Source organism: Triturus cristatus, chromosome 12, assembly GCF_964204655.1.
Source record: "Triturus cristatus chromosome 12, aTriCri1.1, whole genome shotgun sequence".
Classification (NCBI taxonomy): Eukaryota; Metazoa; Chordata; class Amphibia; order Caudata; family Salamandridae; genus Triturus; species Triturus cristatus.
In genome coordinates, this window is record NC_140595.1 from 718,448,115 (window position 1) to 718,471,612 (window position 23,498).

At 32.7% G+C, this 23,498-nt stretch overlaps 4 non-coding genes across 4 annotated transcripts; all 4 read left to right on the forward strand.

The window, feature by feature from the left end:
• The first annotated feature begins 12,241 nt into the window (after window positions 1–12,241).
• TRNAT-CGU (transfer RNA threonine (anticodon CGU)) lies at window positions 12,242–12,314 on the forward strand. The gene has a single exon. It is a non-coding gene; the product is annotated as a tRNA-Thr (tRNA).
• A 4,398-nt stretch (window positions 12,315–16,712) lies between these two features.
• Window positions 16,713–16,785, forward strand: TRNAT-CGU (transfer RNA threonine (anticodon CGU)). The gene has a single exon. It is a non-coding gene; the product is annotated as a tRNA-Thr (tRNA).
• A 1,954-nt stretch (window positions 16,786–18,739) lies between these two features.
• TRNAT-CGU (transfer RNA threonine (anticodon CGU)) lies at window positions 18,740–18,812 on the forward strand. Its single transcript has one exon. It is a non-coding gene; the product is annotated as a tRNA-Thr (tRNA).
• A 1,440-nt stretch (window positions 18,813–20,252) lies between these two features.
• TRNAT-AGU (transfer RNA threonine (anticodon AGU)) lies at window positions 20,253–20,326 on the forward strand. The gene has a single exon. It is a non-coding gene; the product is annotated as a tRNA-Thr (tRNA).
• Window positions 20,327–23,498: the final 3,172 nt, after the last annotated feature.

The window sequence follows — 23,498 nt, forward strand, 5'->3', positions numbered from 1 at the left end:
GAAAAACTGATTATTCTCTTGAACACCATAAGGCAACCCATTCCTTATAGCATGTTCAAGATGGTACTATTACTCAGCAGGGTACAGCACCTGCCTAGTAAACAGGTGATACTGAGTTCAAATCTCAGCAGCCCATTGCTTTTCTCATTCTTAAATAAAAAATAATTTTCTTTAAGTCATCCTTTGATACAATTAAATTAGAAAAATCTGATTCAACTTCCTGTTGAACTGATCATATTAAACCTAATAAAAATGCAGTGTTCTCAAGATTATAGCAGCAATACTGTGATTGCAAAATGAAAAATGTATATCAATGAGGAAGACGCAGATGCAACATAGCCCTAGATTTGAGCAATATTGATGTATTTATTAAAAAAATTATTTGTAAACTATTCAAATATCTAATTTAATTTAAAAAGTGTTCTTTTTTAATACAACATAGTTATTCTTGTTTAGAGATTAGGAATCCTTTCTTGTTTAACATTGGAATACATATAAAGAAACTTTTTTGCAGGCACTGAATTCGATCACCAATACTAAATTAATGATTCCTTCTTTATCACTAAAGTAGGTGCTGTGGTTAAGTGGTTAAAGTACCTGTCTTGTAAACAGAAAATCCTGAGTTCAAATCTCTGCACTTTCTTACTTGTAAGAATAATTTTCATCATGCAAATGTTTAAGAAAATTTAAAAAGAAAAGTCTTGTTCTGTGAACTTTAGAATGGTTCATCATAAATTGAAAACAAAAAGTGGTGTTGTTAATATTTTTTAAGTAATGCCTTGAATGAAAAAGGGTAAAGTGAATGATGAAGAGCAAGATAGAGATAAAAGATCATTCTAGAGTTGAACTCAAGTAATGCCCTCTTCAACGTCTACATGACACCTCCCCACAACATCGTCCGATCATACAACCTCATCATCATCTCATACGCTGACGACACCCAGCTGATCCTCTCCCTCACCAAAGACCCCGCTACTGCCAAAACCAACTTCCACGATGGAATGAAGGCCGTCGCCGAATGGATGAAGAACAGTCGCCTGAAACTGAACTCGGACAAGGCAGAGGTTCTCATCCTCAGCTCCACCCCCTCTACCTGGGACGACTCCTGGTGGCCGGCCTCACTGGGAGCTGCGCTGACACCCACCAACCACGCATGCAGCCTGTGGTTCATCCTGGACTAATCTCTGTCAATGACCTAGCAAGTCCACGCCGTCTCCTCCTCCTGCTTCAACATCCTCCGCATGCTTCGCAAGATCTACCGATGGATGAATTGGACAGTTACTCATTCATCGGACATCATTTAATTACAAGCAGGGGCCAAGGAGCAATCTCATCACAACGTTGTCTTTTATTTTTCACTCATAAGTGAATAATTGAGGTGAGACTTTATTTCCTTTCCCTATTTCCTTTGCACCGTGGCATGACTTGTTGTTTCATTTAGTGAACCAAATTAAAAGTATCTAACGCTGGATTACAGCCCTTTAAAGGTCAGACACAAGTACAAGTGTGTCACCTTTGAACTATTTATTGTGCCTGGAGTTCCCGATACAAAACTGTGGCTCCTTTGGAGACCTTAAGCCTCAAGACTTCCTGCCTCATGTGTGTGGATCACAATAAGTAATTGAGGCCTGAAACGTACTCGCAGTGAAATGATTTTCAAATTGTCTGTGGGGCTCACGCGCACTCTTAATGTGCAATTAAATGAAGTGCAGCGCGAGCGTTCCTTTCCTCAGGCCATGTCCATTGTCAACTGAACGCAGTGACTATTCATATGATTAGTCACTTCCATTGTGCTTTACGGGCAGCTTCCATCATTCGTACAGACTCCGTGCTGTGCTTTGTCTTACCCCGAGTGAACAGTTACTCGAAGCGGCCCCAAAGCATAGGCACGATAAAGTTCGTGGCTTTCTAAATCTTACATTATCCTTGCTTGTATCCAGGGAATCCAGTATCCTCTGTGCCTCACCGTCATCCAAATAAACTCTACTGCTTCATCATAGAAGATGATAGAGTGACGACAGTGTGTTCTCTTGCCCCCGGTGGCCTCCTACAACATTGCATGCCTGTATTCCTGACGATAGAGTGACAACAGTGTATTCTCTTCTACACTGTACCAGATGGCCTTCTACAACACTGCACACCTGTATTCCTGTAACATTCACACAAACCTTGAAACAAAATGTGTTCCTCTTGTGCAAGTTCATTTCAGCAATTTACATGCTTGTGTAAACTTACCATTTTACCTGCACATTGCTCCTTTGATGAGCACAAAAGAAGTTCTTTTATAACAACGTCACCTCACACTAAAAGTTGACTTTACTACTTTATCTCTGCTGGTCTGCAACAGTATTACAATGTTTTGCACACTAGAATTACGTGCAAATTCTTCAATGTTTTTCGTGCAAGTTTATCAGGGATTTGCACACTAGAAATACTTTCCAATTCTTCAGCAATCTGCACGCTTTGAGCAGATTCAATTTTTATTTTTTATACCGTGATTTGCTCACTATATTTCGAGGTTTTTTTTCTCTCTTTTCTCTCAGGAAATATAAACCATGCAGAGTATTTCACCACCAGCACCTTTTCTGCAAGAACCAGGTGAACCATTCTCTAGAATGGAAACTTTGGATCCGTTCTTTTAAAGCATATTTAGTAGCTATTGATGCCACAAAATTCAAACCGGAAAGAAAGAAAGGATTAATGTATTATCATTTAGGTGTTGAAGGACAAAATATTTTTGACCATTTACCTGATTATGTTGACATCGATGAGACTGATTTAGATGAATTTGATCTCGCTATTGCTCAGCTTGATAAATACTTTGCTAAGTCTAAAAATCTTGTAGTTCATAGGTTCAAATTTTTCTACAAGAGTGCAAAAACCATCAGAAAGTATTGACACATGTCACTTCTCTGAAGGTTCTGTCTGCGACTTGTGAATTCGAAGAATTCACTTCACCTCACCTGTAAGAATCCGACTTTAGATAAAGCTAGCGATACAGCTAAAAGTATTGAGGGTTCATGTCAAGATGTAAAATTCTTAGAGGAATCGATTAACAAAACAACCATTTCTGGTGCTGTTATTAACAAACCCATTTCCAATACTGATAAGTGTGATAATAAAAAGAACAAAAGTAGTTTCAAACCTGCAGTTCAAAATCCACAAAATCCTCAACCGTCCTTCCAAGTATGAAAATTTTTTGTTACAGATGTGGGTCACCCAATCAAGTTTCCACTTTTAAATATTGCCCAGCACATGGTCAACAGTGCAAGAAATGTGGGAAAATGGGTCATTTTTCAAAAGCTTGCAGGGGGGGTAGATTTAACAATCCTGTGCGCTGTGTAATAAATGAAGATCAGGATATTGATGACAGCAACAATGAAAGCTCACTTAAAGAGTAACTGTTAGGTGTGAGATGTGTTAAGCAGAAGAACATTTCTTCAGTTGCTGATCCAGAAATTGAAGTTTGGCTCAACAGTAATCCTATTAAACTTTTAGTGGACACTGGAGCTCACATTACTATCATAGATCACATCAAATATACACAGTTTTGGGGTACATATGCTTTACTACCTCCGGATGTCATGACAGTGGCTTTTGAGGGATGTAAAGTCGATCTTATTGTTTTTTTTTATCATCCATCAAACTCTTAGATTCTTCTATTGATGGAAAAGTATATGTAGCACGCAAAGGCATCAATGTCTTAGGTCTTATTCATCAAGCTGAGTTTAATCTAACAGACCTGGTTGAAGTAACCCAATTACTATTGAAAGGTGTGATGTAACTAATATTGGAACTCCTGTTCACAACAAGCTTGACATTAAATCTGTTTCTTATGTTGACAATGACTGGGAAAAGAATTTTCCAAAAGTTGCACCTGTTAACCACAAGCTGCGCAACATTCCTTTTAAGTGTGAGGAAAGAACTTTCTGATATGCTTTCTGACATGTGCGTGCAAGGTATTACTGAAAAAGTGGAGGGCACTTTATGGCTTTCTCCTATAGTTTTAGCCAAGAAGAAGACAGGTGAACAAAGGATGTGTGCGGATTCTAGGAGTGTCAATGAGGCCATCTGGGTAGACAATTTTCCTTTACCCAGAATAGAAGATCTTATCACAAACATTGGTCAATCTAAGTGGTTTACGCAGTTAAATCTTAGATCCGCTTACCACCAAGTAGAGTTAGACAACACGTCTCGCCATCTTACTGCTTTTGTTACACCAGATGGCACTTTCTAATTCTGCAGAATGCCTTTTGGTATAGCCTCACTGGCAGCAGTCTTTCAAAGATTAATGTCTGAAATGTTTCTTGGTTTTTCACAGGTGGCTGTTTTCCAAGATGATATTTTACTATTTACTAAGGATGAATTAGAACATGATATTTTAATAACAGCAGTGTTGAACATACTTGAATCCAGAGGTGCTACTTTGAGGAAAGACAAGTGTATTTTCAAAGCTAAAGAGATTGAGTATTTGGGTCGTGCCTTTTCTGCTCAAGGTGTTAAACCCAAGCCCCGTCTTGTTAAAAGCATCATAGATGCACCCGCTCCAAAAAATAAAGAACAGTTGCTTTCTTTTTTAGGAATGTGTGAATTCTATGCAAATTTTTTAAAGAACTTTGCCAATTTAACTGAGTGTTTTAGACCGCTTTTAAAAAAAATGCAGAATTTATATGGTCAGACTCTTGCGAACAATTTTTCAAAACGTGATTAAAGAAAGAATTGTGAATGTTCCTGCCCTACAGCCTTTTCTTGAAGGCAGAACCACCATTGTAACCATTGATGCCTGTGAATATATCCTTAGAGCCGTTCTCACTCAAATTGATAATGGGCGTGAATTTACCATAGGCTTTGCATCCAAGACTCTCAGTCTTGCTGAACGCAAGTATTCAGTGATCAAAAAAGAACTTCTAGCTTGTGTCTGGAGCATGGAAAAGTTCAAAGCATATGTTTGGGGCAGACCTTTCATACTCAAGACTGATCACTGTTCTTTGGTAAATATACTTTCTGGCAAAAAGATTAAATGCACCACGGCACGAATCTCAAGGTTAGCGCCAAACTTTTGGAATTTACTTTCTCCATTGAATATATTCCTGGTGGGAAAAATTCCCGTGCAGACTGTCTTTCCACGCTTCCCATCGATGAACCTGAAAATCTTGAATGGGAAACAGAAATTGAGGAGTATTTCATTGCATATACAGGCGAGGCTACTTTTTGTGAGAAAAACTGGATCTCTGCTATTCAATCTGACTGCATTCTCAGCCAAGTCATTGCTTTTGTAAAATCAGGTTGGCCTAAAGAAAATTCTTTGCAACATAAACTTCAGATGTTTTGGAAAGTTTTAGATGAGTTGTCCTTAGAAGGTGATATGTCAGTAAGTGGCAATGAACTTGTCGGACCTTCTTGCTTTAGTGGACGTTTAATCAGTTTAACATATAGTGGCCATTTAGGGTCCACTCTGACCAAGAGAAAAATTAGAGAAAGGTTTTGGTGGCCTTGTATGGTCTCTGAGGTTGAATCATTTGTTTCCAACTGTGTCAAATGCAAACTTAGCGACAATGTTTTAATAACTGAATCCCAAGTTGAGACTGCCCATTTGTGTCTCAAAAGAGTTTGCAGCGCTTTGGCGTAGACTTCTTGGGACCATATCATATTCTTCCTAATCACATGAGATACTTTATTGTTATGATTGACCATCTATCTAGATGGGTTGAGGTTGAAGCAATTTCTGAACCCACTACCAAAAAAGCAATTGAGTGTTTCCAAAGGGTGTTCTCAAGAGAAGGTTTTCCTGGTGAGATTCTCACTAACAACGGAGTTCAGTTTACTTCAATTGAAATGTCTTCATTTCTAAATAATTGTGCCATAAAACACTTGAGGACACCACTTTACCATCCTCAAAGTAATGGGAAAGTTGAACTCTTCAACAAAGTACTTGTGGAATGTATACAATCTTCCATCAAAAGCAACTCATGTTTTGTCAAGTCCATTCAAGATCTAGTTTAGTCTCACTGCACCACACCACTCTTTGTAATTGGGAAATCTCCCTTCGAGTTGATGAGAGGTAGAGAACCTACTTCTGAACTCTGTCCTTTTTGGACCACAAAAATCTCACAGAAAGTTGGGAGTGTGGATAAATGTTGGAAGTCAGCTGAATTTAACTCAAATCTTGTCAATTTAAAGAGAACTGCTAAAACTGATTCTGGTCTAAGGAAAGAATGTAAACTAAAAATATGTGATTGGGTACACTGGAAAAATCCAATACTTGTTAGCAGAGGTTTATCTTAATTCAAAGATCCTGTTAAAATTTGTCAGCTAGGGAAGAATTCTGTGAAACTCTCTGACGGGAATTGTTTGGGTGTCTCTCGTGTAGCTTTGGTTCCTCACAATGTTTTGTCTGGCAATATTAAGAAACATTTTCCACAGTGTTCTTCTTTGCATAACAAAATTAGAATGTATTCTAAAAACAAGTTGTTAACAAAAATCATCAGAAAGAGTGCTCGCACTCCTGTGAGGCCAACAAAATTGAATGATTTTGTGTTACATTGATCAACCTAACATTTCCTCCTTCAGATTTTTTTCTTCTTTTCTTTTCCTCTCTTTTTCTGTCTTTCATCTTCTCATTTCTTTTCTGGGAGGGGGTATGAGTATAGTGTTTTGAAATCATTGTATTTGTTTTAAAAGTGACTTGTTTCATTCTTTCTTATTTGTTATTTAGTTTTAGCCTTACATCATTCTCTGTTTTCAAAAAAGGGAGATGTGTGGTAACGTGCAAGCCTCTGGCTTGGAATCTCCTGGGTTGGAATGTGCCATGAGGTCACTGAGCTCTGCATTCCTATTGTCAGCAGTTGCTCGAGTGCCCCTTCATGAACGGTTGTATTCTCTGAGAATAAACCTGCTTTCACCACAACCAACTGCTCTGTTGCATCATTACATGTTCTCGTCTAAAGTGGTTGAGTAGAGAGTTGTTTCAACTTAGAAAAGATTATGAAAGTGAAAAACTCAGGATTCTCTTGAAAACCATAAGGCAAACTGTTCCTTATAGCATTTTCAAGACAGTTCTGTGACTTAGCTGGTTAGAGCACCTGTCTAGTAAACAGGAAGTCCTGAGGTCAAATCTTAGCAGCGCCTTACTTTTCTTATTCTTAAATAAAACAATATATTTTCATTGAGTCGTCCTTTGATACAACTAAATTAGAAAAGTCTGATTCATCTTTCTGTTGAACAGATCATCTTAAACTTAACAAAAACTCAAAGTGTTCTCAAGATAATAGTAGCAATACTTTGATTGCAAAATGAAAATGGTGTATCAATTAGGAAGACGCAGATGAAATATAACCCTAGATTTGACCAATATTGGTGTATTTATGTTAAAAAATTATTTGTAAACTATTCTGAATATGGAATTGAGTTTAAAAAGTCTCCTTTTTCATTAAAACATTGTTATTCTTGTTTAGAGATTAGGAAACCTTTCTTGTTTAAGATTGGAATACATATAAAGAAACTTTATTGCAGGCACCAAATTCGATCACCAATACCAAATTAATGATTCCTTATTTGTCATTAAAGTAGGTCCTGTGGCAAAGTGGTTAAAGCGCCTGTCTCGTAGATAGGAAATCCTGAGTGCAAATCTCGGCAGCACCTTATTATTCGCTCTTTACATGTAAGAATAATTTTCATCACGCAAATGTTGAATACTATTTAAAAAGAAAAGTCTTGTTCTGTGACCTTTAGAATGGTTCATCTTAAATTGAAATACAAAACATGAGATTGTGACGATTTCTAAAGTAATGCTTTGAATGAAAAAGGGAAAAGAGAATGACAATGAGCAAAATAGAGATAAAAGATCATTGTAGAATTGAATTCAAGTAATGCATCCTTGAAAATGGCATTATTCAAAATTCTATTTTTATTAAGTTTAAGATGATCTGTTCAACATATTTGAGCAATTTTAATGTATTTATGAAAAACAATGATTTGTAAACTATTCAAAATATGGAATTGAGTTTAAAAAGTGTTCTTTTTTAATACAACATAGTTATTCTTGTTTAGAGATTAGAAATCCTTTCTTGTTTAACATTGGAATACATATAAAGAAACTTCATTGTAGGCACCGAATTCGATTACCAATACTAAATTAATGATTCCTTCATTCCCACTAAAGTAGGTGCTGTGGCTAAGTGGTTAATGTGCCTGTCTCGTAAACAGGAAAACCGTAGTTGAAATCTCAGCAGCACATTATTGTTGGCACCTTACATGGAAGAATAATTTTCATCACGCAAATGTTGAATACTATTAAAAAAGGAAAGCCTTGTTCTGTGACCTTTAAAATGGTTCATCTTAAATTGCAATAAAAAACGTGGTATTGTGAAGATTTTTAAAGTAATGCCTTGAATGAAAAAGGGAAAAGAGAATGGCAAAGAGCAAAATAGAAATAAAAGATCATTCTAGAGTTGAATTCAAGTAATGCATTCTTGAACAAGGCATAATTCAAAATTCTATGAATAGGGTAAGCAATATATTAATGAGTTGTTTATGAATAAGATGAGTGTTCTCGTCTAAAGTGGTTCAGTAGTGAGTTGTTTGATCTTAGAAAAGATTATGAAAGTGAAAAACTCAGGATTTTCTTGAACACCATATTGCAAACTGTTCCTTAAAGCATTTTCAAGCGGGAGCTGTGGCTTAGCTGGTTATAGCGCCTGCCTACTAAACAGGAGATCCTGAATTTAAATCTCAACAGCAACTTCCTTTTCTTATTCTTAAGTAAAAAATTATTTTCATTAAGCCATACTTTGATACAATTAAATTAGAAAAGTCTGATTCATCTTTCTGTTGAACAGATCATCTTAAACCTAATAAAAAACTCAAAGTGTTCTCATGATTATAGTAGCAATTCTGTGATTGCAAAATGAAAAAGGTATATCAATGAGGAAGTCACAGATGAACTATAACCTTAACTTTGAGCAATATTGATGTATTTATGTAAAAAATTATTTGTAACTATTCAATATATGGAATTGAGTTTAACAAGTCTTCTTTTTTAATACCACATAGCTATTCTTGTTTAGAGATTAGGAATCCTTTCTTTTTTAACATTGGAATGCATGTAAAGAATCTTTATTGCAGGCACCGAATTCGATCACCAATACTAAATTAATGATTCCTTCATTATCACTATAGTAGGTGCTGTGGCTAAGCGGATAAAGCGCCAGTTTCATAAACAGGAAATCCTGAGTTAAAATCTCAGCAGCACCTTATTATTGGCTCCTTACATGTAAGAATAATTTTCATCACGCAAATGTTGAATACTATTTAAAAAGAAAAGTCTTGTTCTGTGACCTTTAGAATGGTTCATGTAAAATTGAAATAAAAAACGTGGTATTGTGAAGATTTGTAAAGTAATGCCTAGAATGAAAAAGTGAAAAGACAATGACAAAGAGCAAAATAGAGATAAAAGATCATTCTAGAGTTAAATTCAAGTAATGCATTCTTGAACAAGGCATAATTAAAAATTCTATGAATAGGGTAAGTTATATATTAATGAGGTGTTTATGAATAAGATGAGTTTTCTCGTCTAAAGTGATTGAGTAGACCGTTGTTTGAACTTAGAAAAGATTATGAAAGTGAAAAACTCGGGATTTTCTTGAAAACCATAAGGGACACTGTTCCTTAAAGCTTTTTCAACAGGCTGTTGTGGTTTAGCTGGTTAAAGTGCTGGTGTATTAAACAGGAGATCTTGAGTTCAAACATCTGCAGTGCCTTACTTTTCTTATTCTTAAATAAAAAATGATTATCATTAAGTCGTACTTTGATACAATTCAATTAGAAAAGTCTGATTCATCTTTCTGTTGAACAGATCATCTTAAACCTAATAAAAAATCTTAGTGTTCTCATGATTATAGTAGCAATTCTGATTGCAAAATGAAAAAGGTATATCAATGAGGAAGTCACAGATGAACTATAACCCTAAATTTGAGCAATATTGATGTTTTTCTTTAAAACAAATATTTGTAACTATTCAATATATGGAATTGATTTTAAAAAGTGTTCTTGTTTAATACCACATAGCTATTCTTGTTTAGAGATTAGGAATCCTTTCTTTTTTTAAGATTGGAATAGATATTAAGAATCTTTATTGCAGGCACCGAATTCGATCACCAATACTAAATTAATGATTCCTTCATTATCACAATAGTAGGTGCTGTGGCTAAGTGGTTAAAGCACTTGTCTCATAAATGGGAAATCCTGGGTTCACAACTCTGCAGCACCTTATTATTGGCTACTTATATGTAAGAATAATTTTCATCACGCAAATGTTGAATACTATTTAAAAAGATAAGTCTTGTTCTGTGACCTTTAGAATGGTTCATCTTAAATTGAAATAAAACATGTGGTATTGTGAAGATTTTTAAAGTAATAGCTTGAATGAAAAATGGAAAAGACAATGACAAAAAGCAAAATAGAGATAAAAGATCATTCTGGAGTTTAATTCAAGTAATGCATTCTTGAACAAGGCATAATTCAAAATTCTATGAATATGGTAAGCAGTATATTAATGAGGTGTTTATGAATAAGATGAGTGTTCTCGTCTAAAGTGATTGAGTAGAGCATTGTATGAATTTAGAAAAGATTATGAAAGTGAAAAACTCAGGATTTTCTTGAAAACCATAAGTGCTTGAAAATTATAAGGCAAACTGTTCCTTAAAGGATTTTCAAGAGGGTTCTGTGGCTTTGCTTGTTAAAGTTCCTGTCTAGTAAACAGGAGATCCTGAGTGCAAATCTCAGCTGCGCCTTCTTTTTCTTATTCTTAAATAAAAAATTATTTTCATGAAGTCGTACTTTGATGCAATTAAATTAGAAAAGTCTGATTCATCTTTCTGTTGAACAGATCATCTTAAACCTAATAAAAAATCAAAGTGTTCTCATGATTATAGTAGCAATACTGTGATCGCAAAATGAAAAAGGTATATCAATGAGGAAGTCACAGTTGAAATATTACCCTAAATTTGAGCAATCTTGATGTTTTTATGTAAAACAATTATTTGTAACTATTCAATAAAGGGAATTGAGTTTAAAAATAGTTTTTTTTAATACCATATAGTTATTCTTGTTTAGAGATTAGGAATCCTTTCTTTTATAACAATGGAATATATATAAAGAATCTTTATTGCAGGCACCGAATTCGATCGCTAATATTAAATTAATGATTCCTTCATTGTTACTACAGTAGGTGCTGTGGATAAGTGGTTAAAGTGCCTGTCTCGTAAACAGGAAATCCTGAGTTCAAATCTCAACAGCACTTTATTATTGGCTCCCTACATGTAAGAATCATTTTCATCACGCAAATGTTGAATACTATTTAAAAAAAAAAGTCTTGTTCTGTGACCTTTAGAATGGTTCATCTTAAATTGAAATTTAAAAAAGTGGTTTTGTGAAGATTTTTAAAGTAATGCCTTGAATGAAAAAGTGAAAAGACAATGACAAAGAGCAAAATAGAGATAAAAGATCATTCTGGAGTTGAATTCAAGTAATGCATTCTTGAACAAGGCATAATTAAAAATATTATGAATATGGTAAGCAGTATATTAATGAGGTGTTTATGAATAAGATGAGTGTTCTTATCTAAAGTGATTGAGTAGAGCATTGTATGAACTTAGAAAAGATTATGAAAGAGAAAAACTCAGGATTTTCTTGAAAACTATAAGGCAAACTGTCCCTTTAAGTATTTTCAAGAGGGTGCTGTGGCTTAGCTGGTTAAAGCGCATGTCTAGTAAACAGGAGATCCTGAGTTAAAATCTCAGCAGCGCCTTCATTTTCTTATTCTTAAATAAAACATTATTTTCATTAAGTCGTACTTTGATACAAATAAATTAGAAAAGTCTGATTCATCTTTCTGTTGAACAGATCATCTTAAACCTAATAAAAAATAAAAGTGTTCTCATGATTATAGTAGCAATACTGTGATTGCAAAATGAAAATGGTATATCAATGAGGAAGTCACAGATGAAATATATCACTACATTTGAGCAATATTGATTTTTTTATGTAAAACAATTATTTGTAACTATTCAATATAGGGAATTGAGTTTAAAAAGAGTTTTTTTAATACAACATAGTTATTCTTGTTTAGAGATTAGGAATCCTTTCTTTTATAACATTGGAATGAATATAAAGAATCTTTATTGCAGGCACCGAATTTGATCGCCAATACTAAATTAATGATTCCTTAATTGTTACTACAGTAGGTGCTGTGGCTAAGTGGTTAAAGTGCCTGTCTCGTAAACAGGAAGTCCTGAGTTTAAATCTCAGCAGCACCTTATTATTGGCTCCTTACATGTAAGAATAATTTTCATCACGCAAATGTTGAATACTATTTAAAAAGAAAAGTCTTGTTCTGTGACCTTTAGAATGGTTCATCTTAAATTGAAATAAAAAAAGTGGTATTCTGAGATTTTTAAAGTAATGCCTTGAATGAAAAAGGGAAAAGACAATGACAAAGAGCAAAATAGAGATAAAAGATCATTCTGGAGTTGAATTCAAGTAATGCATTCTTGAACAAGGCATAATTCAAAATTCTATGAATAGGGTAAGCAGTATATTAATGACGTGTTTATGAATAAGATGAGTGTTCTCATCTAAAGTCATTGAGTAGAGCATTGTATGAACTTAGAAAAGATTATGAAAGAGAAAAACTCAGGATTTTCTTGAAAACTATAAGGCAAACTGTCCCTTTAAGCATTTTCGAGAGGGTCCTGTGGCTTAGCTGGTTAAAGCGCCTGTCTAATAAACAGGAGATCCTGAGTTCAAATCTCAGCAGCGCCTTCATTTTCTTATTCTTAAATAAAAAATTATTTTCATTAAGTCGTACTTTGATACAATTAAATTAGAAAAGTCTGATTCATCTTTCTGTTGAACAGATCATCTTAAACCTAATAAAAAATAAAAGTGTTCTCATGACTATAGTAGCAATACTGTGATCGCAAAATGAAAAAGGTATATCAATGAGGAAGTCACAGTTGAAATATTACCCTAAATTTGAGCAATATTGATGTTTTTATGTAAAACAATTATTTGTAACTATTGAATATAGGGAATTGAGTTTAAAAATAGTTTTTTTTAGTACCACATAGTTATTCATGTTTAGAGATTATGAATCCTTTCTTTTTTAACATTGGAATACATATAAAAAGTCTTTATTGCAGGCACCGAATTCGATCGCCAATACTAAATTAACAATTCCTTAATTGCTACTACAGTAGTTGCTGCGGCTAAGTGGTTAAAGTGCCTGTCACGTAAACAGGAAATCCTGAGTTCAAATCTCAGCAGCACCTTTTTAATGGCTTGAGTACATGGAAGAATAATTTTCATCACGCAAATGTTGAATACTATGTAAAAAGAAAAGTCTTGTTCTGTGACCTTTTGAATGGTTCATCTTAAATTGAAAAAAAAAATTTGAGCAATATTGATGTTTTTATGTAAAACAATTATTTGTAACTATTCAATATAGGGAATTGAGTTTAATAAGAGTTTTTGTTTAATACCACATAGTTATTCTTGTTATGAGATTAGGAATCCTTTCTTTTTTAACATTGGAATACATATAAAAAATCTTTATTGCAGGCACCGAATTCGATCGCTAATACTAAAATTAATGATTCCTTCATTACAACAACAGTAGGTGCTGTGGCTAAGTGGTTGAAGTGCCTGTCTCGAAAACAGGAAATCCTGACTTCAAATCTCAGAAGCTCCTTATTACTGGCTCCTTACATGGAAGAATAATATTCATCACGCAAATGTTGAATACTATCTAAAAAGAATAGTCTGTTTCTGTGACCTTTAGAATGGTTCATCTTAATTTGATATAAAAAACGTGGTATTGTGAAGATTTTTAAAGTAATGCCTTAATTGAAAAAGGGAAAAGACAATGACAAAGAGCAAAATAGAGATAAAAGATCATTCTGGAGTTGAATTCAAGTAATGCATTCTTGAACAAGACATAATTCTAAATTTTATGAATATAGTAAGCAATATATTAATGAGGTGTTTATGAATAAGATGAGTGTTCTCATCTAAAGTGATTGAGTAGAGCATTGTATGAACTTAGTGAAGATTATGAAAGTGAAAAACTCAGCATTTTCTTGAAAACTTTAAGGCAAACTGTGACTTAAAGCATTTTCAAGAGGGTGCTGTGTCTTAGCTGGTTAATGCGCCTGTCTAGTAAACAGGTGATCCTGAGTTCAAATCTCAGCAGCGCCTTCTTTATCCTATTCTTAAATAAAAAACGTATTTTCATTAATTCGTACTTTGGTACAATTAAATTAGAAAAGTCTGATTCATCTTTCTGTTGAACAGATCATCTTAAACCTGATAAATAATCAGTGTTCTCATGATTATAGTAGCAATACTGTGATTTCAAAATGAAAATGGTATATAAATGAGGAAATCACAGATGAAATATAACCCTAAAGTTGAGCAATATTGATGTTTTTATGTAAAACAAATATTTGTAACTATTCAATATAGGGAATTGAGTTTAAAAAGAGTTTTTTTTAATACCACATAGTAATTTTTGTTTAGAGATTAGGAATCCTTTATTTTATAACATTGGAATACATATAAAGAATCTTTAATGCAGGCACCGAATTCGATCGGCAATACTAAATTAATGATTCCTTCATTGTTACTACAGTAGGTGCTGTGGCTAAGTTGTTAAAGTCCCTGGCTCGTAAACAGGAAATCCAGAGTTCAAATCTCAGCAGCACCTTATTATTGGCTCATTACATGTAAGAATATTTTTCATCACGCAAATGTTGAATACTATTTAAAAAGAAAAGTTCTGTGACCTTTAGAATGGTTCATCTTAAATTGAAAGAAAAAATGTGGTATTGTGAAGATTTTTAAAGTAATGCCTTGAATGAAAAAGGGAAAAGACAATGACAAAGAGCAAAATAGAGATAAAAGATCATTCTGGAGTTGAATTCAAGTAATGCATTCTTGAACAAGGCATAATTTAAAATTTTATGAATATGGTAAGCAGTATATTAATGATGTGTTTATGAATGAGATGACTGTTCTCATCTAAAGTGATTGAGTAGAGCATTGTATGAACTTAGAAAAGATTATGAAAGAGAAAAACTCAGGATTTTCTTGAAAACTATAAGGCAAACTGTCCCTTAAAGCATTTTCAAGAGGGTACTGTGGCTTAGCTGGTTAAAGCGCCTGTCTAGTAAACAGGAGATCCTGAGCTCAAATCTCAGAAGTGCCTTCATTTTCTTATTCTTAAATAAAAAATAATTTTCATTAAGTCGGACTTTGATACAATTAAATTAGAAAAGTCTGATTCATCTTTCTGTTTAACAGATCATCTTAAACCTGATAAAAATCAGAGTGTTCGTATGATTATAGTAGCAATACTGTGATTGCAAAATGAAAATGGTATCTCAATGAAGAAGTCACAGATTAAATATAACCCTAAATTTGAGCAATATTGATTTGTTTATGTAAAACAATTATTTGTAACTATTCAATATAGGGAATTGAGTTTAAAAAGAGTTTTTTTTAATAACACATAGTTATTCTTGTTTAGAGATTAGGAATCCTTTCTTTTATAACATTGGAATACATATAAAGAATCTTTATTGCAGGCACCGAATTCGATCGCCAATACTAAATTAATGATTCCTTCATTATTACTACACTAGGTGCTGTGGCTAAGTGGTTAAAGTGCCTGTCTCATAAACAGGAAATCCTGAGTTCAAATTTCAGCAGTACCTTATTATTGGCTCCTTACATGTAAGAATAATTTTCATCACGCAAATGTTGAATACTATTTAAAAAGAAAAGTCTTGTTCTGTGACCTTTAGAATGGTTCATATTAAATTGAAATAAAAAAAGTGGTATTGTGAAGATTTTTAAAGTAATGCCTTGAATGAAAAAAGGAAAAGACAATGACAAAGAGCAAAATAGAGATAAAAGATCATTCTGGAGTTGAATTCAAGTAATGCATTCTTGAACAAGGCATAATTCAAAATTCTATGAATATGGTAAGCAGTATATTAATGAGGTGTTTATGAATAAGATGAGTGTTCTCATCTAAAGTGATTGAGTAGAGCATTGTATGAACTTAGAAAAGATTATGAAAGAGAAAAACTCAGGATTTTCTTGAAAACTATAAGGCAAACTGTCCCTTTAAGCATTTTCAAGAGGGTGCTGTGGCTTAGTTGGTTAAAGCGCCTGTCTAGTAAACAGGAGATCATGAGCTCAAATCTCAGAAGTGCCTTCATTTTCTTATTCTTGAATAAAAAATAATTTTCATTAAGTCGGACTTTGATACAATTAAATTAGAAAAGTCTGATTCATCTTTCTGTTTAACAGATCATCTTAAACCTGATAAAAAATCAGAGTGTTCTCATGATTATAGTAGCAATACTGTGATTGCAAAATGAAAATGGTATATCAATGAAGAAGTCACAGATTAAATATTACCCTAAATTTGAGCAATATTGATTTGTTTATGTAAAACAATTATTTGTAACTATTCAATATAGGGAATTGAGTTTAAAAAGAGTTTTTTTTAATACCACATAGTTATTCTTGTTTAGAGATTAGGAATCCTTTCTTTTATAACATTGGAATACATATAAAGAATCTTTATTGCAGGCACCGAATTCGATCGCCAATACTAAATTAATGATTCCTTCATTGTTACTACACTAGGTGCTGTGGCTAAGTGGTTAAAGTGCCTGTCTCGTAAACAGGAAATCCTGAGTTCGAATTTCAGCAGCACCTTATTATTGGCTCCTTACTTGTAAGAATAATTTTCATCACGCAAATGTTGAATACTATTTAAAAAGGAAAGTCTTGTTCTGTGACCTTTAGAATGGTTCATATTAAATTGAAATAAAAAAAGTGGTATTGTGAAGATTTTTAAAGTAATGCCTTGAATGAAAAAAGGAAAAGACAATGACAAAGAGCAAAATAGAGATAAAAGATTATTCTGGAGTTGAATTCAAGTAATGCAATCTTGAACAAGGCATATTTCAAAATTCTATGAATATGGTAAGCAGAATATTAATGAGGTGTTTATGAATAAGATGTGTTCTCATCTAAAGTGATTGAGTAGAGCATTGTATGAACTTAGAAAAGATTATGAAAGAGAAAAACTCAGGATTTTCTTGAAAACTATAAGGCAAACTGTCCCTTTAAGCATTTTCAAGAGGGTTCTGTGGCTTAGTTGGTTAAAGCGCCTGTCTAGTAAACAGCAGATCCTGAGTTCAAATCTCAGCAGCGCCTTCATTTTCTTATTCTTAAATAAAAAATTATTTTCATTAAGTCGTACTTTGATACAATTAAATTAGAAAAGTCTGATTCATCTTTCTGTTGAACAGATCATCTTAAACCTAATAAAAAATAAAAGTGTTCTCATGATTATAGTAGCAATACTGTGATCGCAAAATGAAAAAGGTATATCAATGAGGAAGTCACAGTTGAAATATTACCCTAAATTTCAGCAATATTGATGTTTTTATGTAAAACAATTATTTGTAACTATTCAATAAAGGGAATTGAGTTTAAAAATAGTTTTTTTTAATACCATATAGTTATTCTTGTTTAGAGATTAGGAATCCTTTCTTTTATAACAATGGAATACATATAAAGAATCTTTATTGCAGGCACCGGATTCGATCGCCAATATTAAATTAATGATTCCTTCATTGTTACTACATTATGTGCTGTGGCTAAGTGGTTAAAGTACCTGTCTCGTAAACAGGAAATCCTGAGTTCAAATCTCAACAGCACTTTATTATTGGCTCCCTACATGTAAGAATCATTTTCATCACGCAAATGTTGAATACTATTTAAAAAGAAAAGTCTTGTTCTGTGACCTTTAGAATGGTTCATCTTAAATTGAAATTTAAAAAAGTGGTATTGTGAAGATTTTTAAAGTAATGTCTTGAATGAAAAAGGGAAAAGACAATGACAAAGAGCAAAATAGAGATAAAAGATCATTCTGGAGTTGAATTCAAGTAATGCATTCTTGAACAAGGCATAATTCAAAATTTTATGAATATGGTAAGCAGTATATTAATGAGGTGTTTATGAATAAGATGAGTGTTCTCATCTAAAGTGATTGAGTAGAGCATTGTATGAACTTAGAAAAGATTATGAAAGAGAAAAACTCAGGATTTTCTTGAAAACTATAAGGCAAACTGTCCCTTAAAGCATTTTCAAGAGGGTACTGTGGCTTAGCTGGTTAAAGCGCCTGTCTAGTAAACAGGAGATCCTGAACTCAAATCTCAGAAGTGCTTCATTTTCTTATTCTTAAATAAAAAATTATTTTCATTAAGTCGTACTTTGATACAATTAAATTAGAAAAGTCTGATTCATCTTTCTGTTGAACAGATCATCTTAAACCTAATAAAAAATAAAAGTGTTCTCATGATTATAGTAGCAATACTGTGATTGCAAAATGAAAATGGTATATCAATGAGGAAGTCACAGATGAAATATATCACTAAATTTGAGCAATATTGATTTTTTTATGTAAAACAATTATTTGTAACTATTCAATATAGGGAATTGAGTTTAAAAAGAGTTTTTTTAATACAACATAGTTATTCTTGTTTAGAGATTAGGAATCCTTTCTTTTATAACATTGGAATACATATAAAGAATCTTTATTGCAGGCACCGAATTTGATCGCCAATACTAAATTAATGATTCCTTAATTGTTACTACAGTAGGTGCTGTGGCTAAGTGGTTAAAGTGCCTGTCTCGTAAACAGGAAGTCCTGAGTTTAAATCTCAGCAGCACCTTATTATTGGCTCCTTACATGTAAGAATAATTTTCATCACGCAAATGTTGAATACTATTTAAAAAGAAAAGTCTTGTTCTGTGACCTTTAGAATGGTTCATCTTAAATTGAAATAAAAAAAGTGGTATTGTGAAGATTTTTAAAGTAATGCCTTAATTGAAAAAGGGAAAAGACAATGACAAAGAGCAAAATAGAGATAAAAGATCATTCTGGAGTTGAATTCAAGTAATGCATTCTTGAACAAGACATAATTCAAAATTCTATGAATATAGTAAGCAGTATATTAATGACGTGTTTATGAATAAGATGAGTGCTCTCGTCTAAAGTGATTGAGTAGAGCATTGTATGAACTTAGTGAAGATTATGAAAGTGAAAAACTCAGCATTTTCTTGAAAACTATAAGGCAAACTGTGACTTAAAGCATTTTTAAGAGGGTCCTGTGGCTTAGCTGGTTAATGCGCCTGTCTAGTAAACAGGTGATCCTGAGTTCAAATCTCATCAGCGCCTTCTTTATCCTATTCTTAAATAAAAAACGTATTTTCATTAATTCGTACTTTGGTACAATTAAATTAGAAAAGTCTGATTCATCTTTCTGTTGAACAGATCATCTTAAACCTGATAAATAATCAGTGTTCTCATGATTATAGTAGCAATACTGTGATTTCAAAATGAAAATGGTATATAAATGAGGAAATCACAGATGAAATATAACCCTAAAGTTGAGCAATATTGCTGTTTTTATGTAAAACAAATATTTGTAACTATTCAATATAGGGAATTGAGTTTAAAAAGAGTTTTTTTAATACCACATAGTAATTTTTGTTTAGAGATTAGGAATCCTTTCTTTTATAACATTGGAATACATATAAAGAATCTTTAATGCAGGCACCGAATTCGATCGGCAATACTAAATTAATGATTCCTTCATTGTTACTACAGTAGGTGCTGTGGCTAAGTTGTTAAAGTCCCTGTCTCGTAAACACGAAATCCAGAGTTCAAATCTCAGCAGCACCTTATTATTGGCTCATTACATGTAAGAATATTTTTCATCACGCAAATGTTGAATACTATTTAAAAAGAAAAGTTCTGTGACCTTTAGAATGGTTCATCTTAAATTGAAAGAAAAAATGTGGTATTGTGAAGATTTTTAAAGTAATGCCTTGAATGAAAAAGGGAAAAGACAATGACAAAGAGCAAAATAGAGATAAAAGATCATTCTGGAGTTGAATTCAAGTAATGCATTCTTGAACAAGGCATAATTCAAAATTTTATGAATATGGTAAGCAGTATATTAATGAGGTGTTTATGAATAAGATGAGTGTTCTCATCTAAAGTGATTGAGTAGAGCATTGTATGAACTTAGAAAAGATTATGAAAGAGAAAAACTCAGGATTTTCTTGAAAACTATAAGGCAAACTGTCCCTTATGGTATTTTCAAGAGGGTGCTGTGGCTTAGCTGGTTAAAGCACCTGTCTAGTAAACAGGAGATCCTGAGTTCAAATCTCAGCAGCGCCTTCATTTTCTTATTCTTAAATAAAAAATTATTTTCATTAAGTCCTACTTTGATACAATTAAATTAGAAAAGTCTGATTCATCTTTCTGTTGAGCAGATCATCTTAAACCTAATAAAAAATAAAAGTGTTCTCATGATTATAGTAGCAATACTGTGATCACAAAATGAAAATTGTATATCAATGAGGAAGTCACAGATTAAATATAACCCTAAATTTGAGCAATATTGATATGTTTATGTAAAACAATTATTTGTAACTATTCAATATAGGGAATTGAGTTTAAAAAGAGTTTTTTTTAATACCACATAGTTATTCTTGTTTAGAGATTAGGAATCCTTTCTTTTATAACATTGGAATACATATAAAGAATCTTTATTGCAGGCACCGAATTCGATCGCCAATACTAAATTAATGATTCCTTCATTGTTACTACACTAGGTGCTGTGGCTAAGTGGTTAAAGTACCTGTCTCGTAAACAGGAAATCCTGAGTTCAAATTTCAGCAGCACCTTATTATTGGCTCCTTACATGTAAGAATAATTTTCATCACGCAAATGTTGAATACTATTTAAAAAGAAAAGTCTTGTTCTGTGACCTTTAGAATGGTTCATATTAAATTGAAATAAAAAAAGTGGTATTGTGAAGATTTTTCAAGTAATGCCTTGAATGAAAAAAGGGAAAAGACAATGACAAAGAGCAAAATAGAGATAAAAGATCATTCTGGAGTTGAATTCAAGTAATGCATTCTTGAACAAGGCATAATTCAAAATTCTATGAATATGGTAAGCAGTATATTAATGAGGTGTTTATGAATAAGATGAGTGTTCTCATCTAAAGTGATTGAGTAGAGCAGTGTATGAACTTAGAAAAGATTATGAAAGAGAAAAACTCAGGATTTTCTTGAAAACTATAAGGCAAACTGTCCCTTTAAGCATTTTCAAGAGGGTGCTGTGGCTTAGTTGGTTAAAGCGCCTGTCTAGTAAACAGGAGATCATGAGCTCAAATCTCAGAAGTGCCTTCATTTTCTTATTCTTGAATAAAAAATAATTTTCATTAAGTCGGACTTTGATACAATTAAATTAGAAAAGTCTGATTCATCTTTCTGTTTAACAGATCATCTTAAACCTGATAAAAAATCAGAGTGTTCTCATGATTATAGTAGCAATACTGTGATTGCAAAATGAAAATGGTATATCAATGAAGAAGTCACAGATTAAATATTACCCTAAATTTGAGCAATATTGATTTGTTTATGTAAAACAATTATTTGTAACTATTCAATATAGGGAATTGAGTTTAAAAAGAGTTTTTTTTAATACCACATAGTTATTCTTGTTTAGAGATTAGGAATCCTTTCTTTTATAACATTGGAATACATATAAAGAATCTTTATTGCAGGCACCGAATTCGATCGCCAATACTAAATTAATGATTCCTTCATTGTTACTACACTAGGTGCTGTGGCTAAGTGGTTAAAGTGCCTGTCTCGTAAACAGAAAATCCTGAGTTCAAATTTCAGCAGCACCTTATTATTGGCTCCTTACATGTAAGAATAATTTTCATCACGCAAATGTTGAATACTATTTAAAAAGGAAAGTCTTGTTCTGTGACCTTTAGAATGGTTCATATTAAATTGAAATAAAAAAAGTGGTATTGTGAAGATTTTTCAAGTAATGCCTTGAATGAAAAAAGGGAAAAGACAATGACAAAGAGCAAAATAGAGATAAAAGATCATTCTGGAGTTGAATTCAAGTAATGCATTCTTGAACAAGGCATAATTCAAAATTCTATGAATATGGTAAGCAGTATATTAATGAGGTGTTTATGAATAAGATGAGTGTTCTCATCTAAAGTGATTGAGTAGAGCAGTGTATGAACTTAGAAAAGATTATGAAAGAGAAAAACTCAGGATTTTCTTGAAAACTATAAGGCAAACTGTCCCTTTAAGCATTTTCAAGAGGGTGCTGTGGCTTAGTTGGTTAAAGCGCCTGTCTAGTAGACAGCAGATCCTGAGTTCAAAGCTCAGCAGCGCCTTCATTTGCTTATTCTTAAATAAAAAATTATTTTCATTAAGTCGTACTTTGATACAATTAAATTAGAAAAGTCTGATTCATCTTTCTGTTGAACAGATCATCTTAAACCTAATAAAAAATTAAAGTGTTCTCATGATTATAGTAGCAATACTGTGATCGCAAAATGAAAAAGGTATATCAATGAGGAAGTCACAGTTGAAATATTACCCTAAATTTGAGCAATATTGATGTTTTTATGTAAAACAATTATTTGTAACTATTCAATAAAGGGAATTGAGTTTAAAAATAGTTTTTTTTAATACCATATAGTTATTCTTGTTTAGAGATTAGGAATCCTTTCTTTTATAACAATGGAATACATATAAAGAATCTTTATTGCAGGCACCGAATTCGATCGCCAATATTAAATTAATGATTCCTTCATTGTTACCACAGTAGGTGCTGTGGCTAAGTGGTTGAAGTGCCTGTCTCGTAAACAGGAAATCCTGAGTTCCAATCTCAACAGCACTTTATTATTGGCTCCCTACATGTAAGAATCATTTTCATCACGCAAATGTTGAATACTATTTAAAAAGAAAAGTCTTGTTCTGTGACCTTTAGAATGGTTCATCTTTAAATTGAAATTTAAAAAAGTGGTTTTGTGAAGATTTTTAAAGTAATGCCTTGAATGAAATAAGGAAAAGACAATGACAAAGAGCAAACTAGAGATAAAAGATCATTCTGGAGTTGAATTCAAGTAATGCATTCTTGAACAAGGCATAATTCAAAATTCTATGAATATGGTAAGCAGTATATTAATGACGTGTTTATGAATGAGATGAGTGTTCTCATCTAAAGTGATTGAGTATAGCATTGTATGAACTTAGTGAAGATTATGAAAGTGAAAAACTCAGGATTTTCTTGAAAACTATAAGGCAAACTGTCCCTTAAAGCATCTTAAAGAGGGTACTGTGGCTTAGCTGGTTAATGCGCCTGTCTAGTAAACAGGTGATCCTGAGTTCAAATCTCATCAGCGCCTTCTTTATCCTATTCTTAAATAAAAAACGTATTTTCATTAATTCGTACTTTGGTACAATTAAATTAGAAAAGTCTGATTCATCTTTCTGTTGAACAGATCATCTTAAACCTGATAAATAATCAG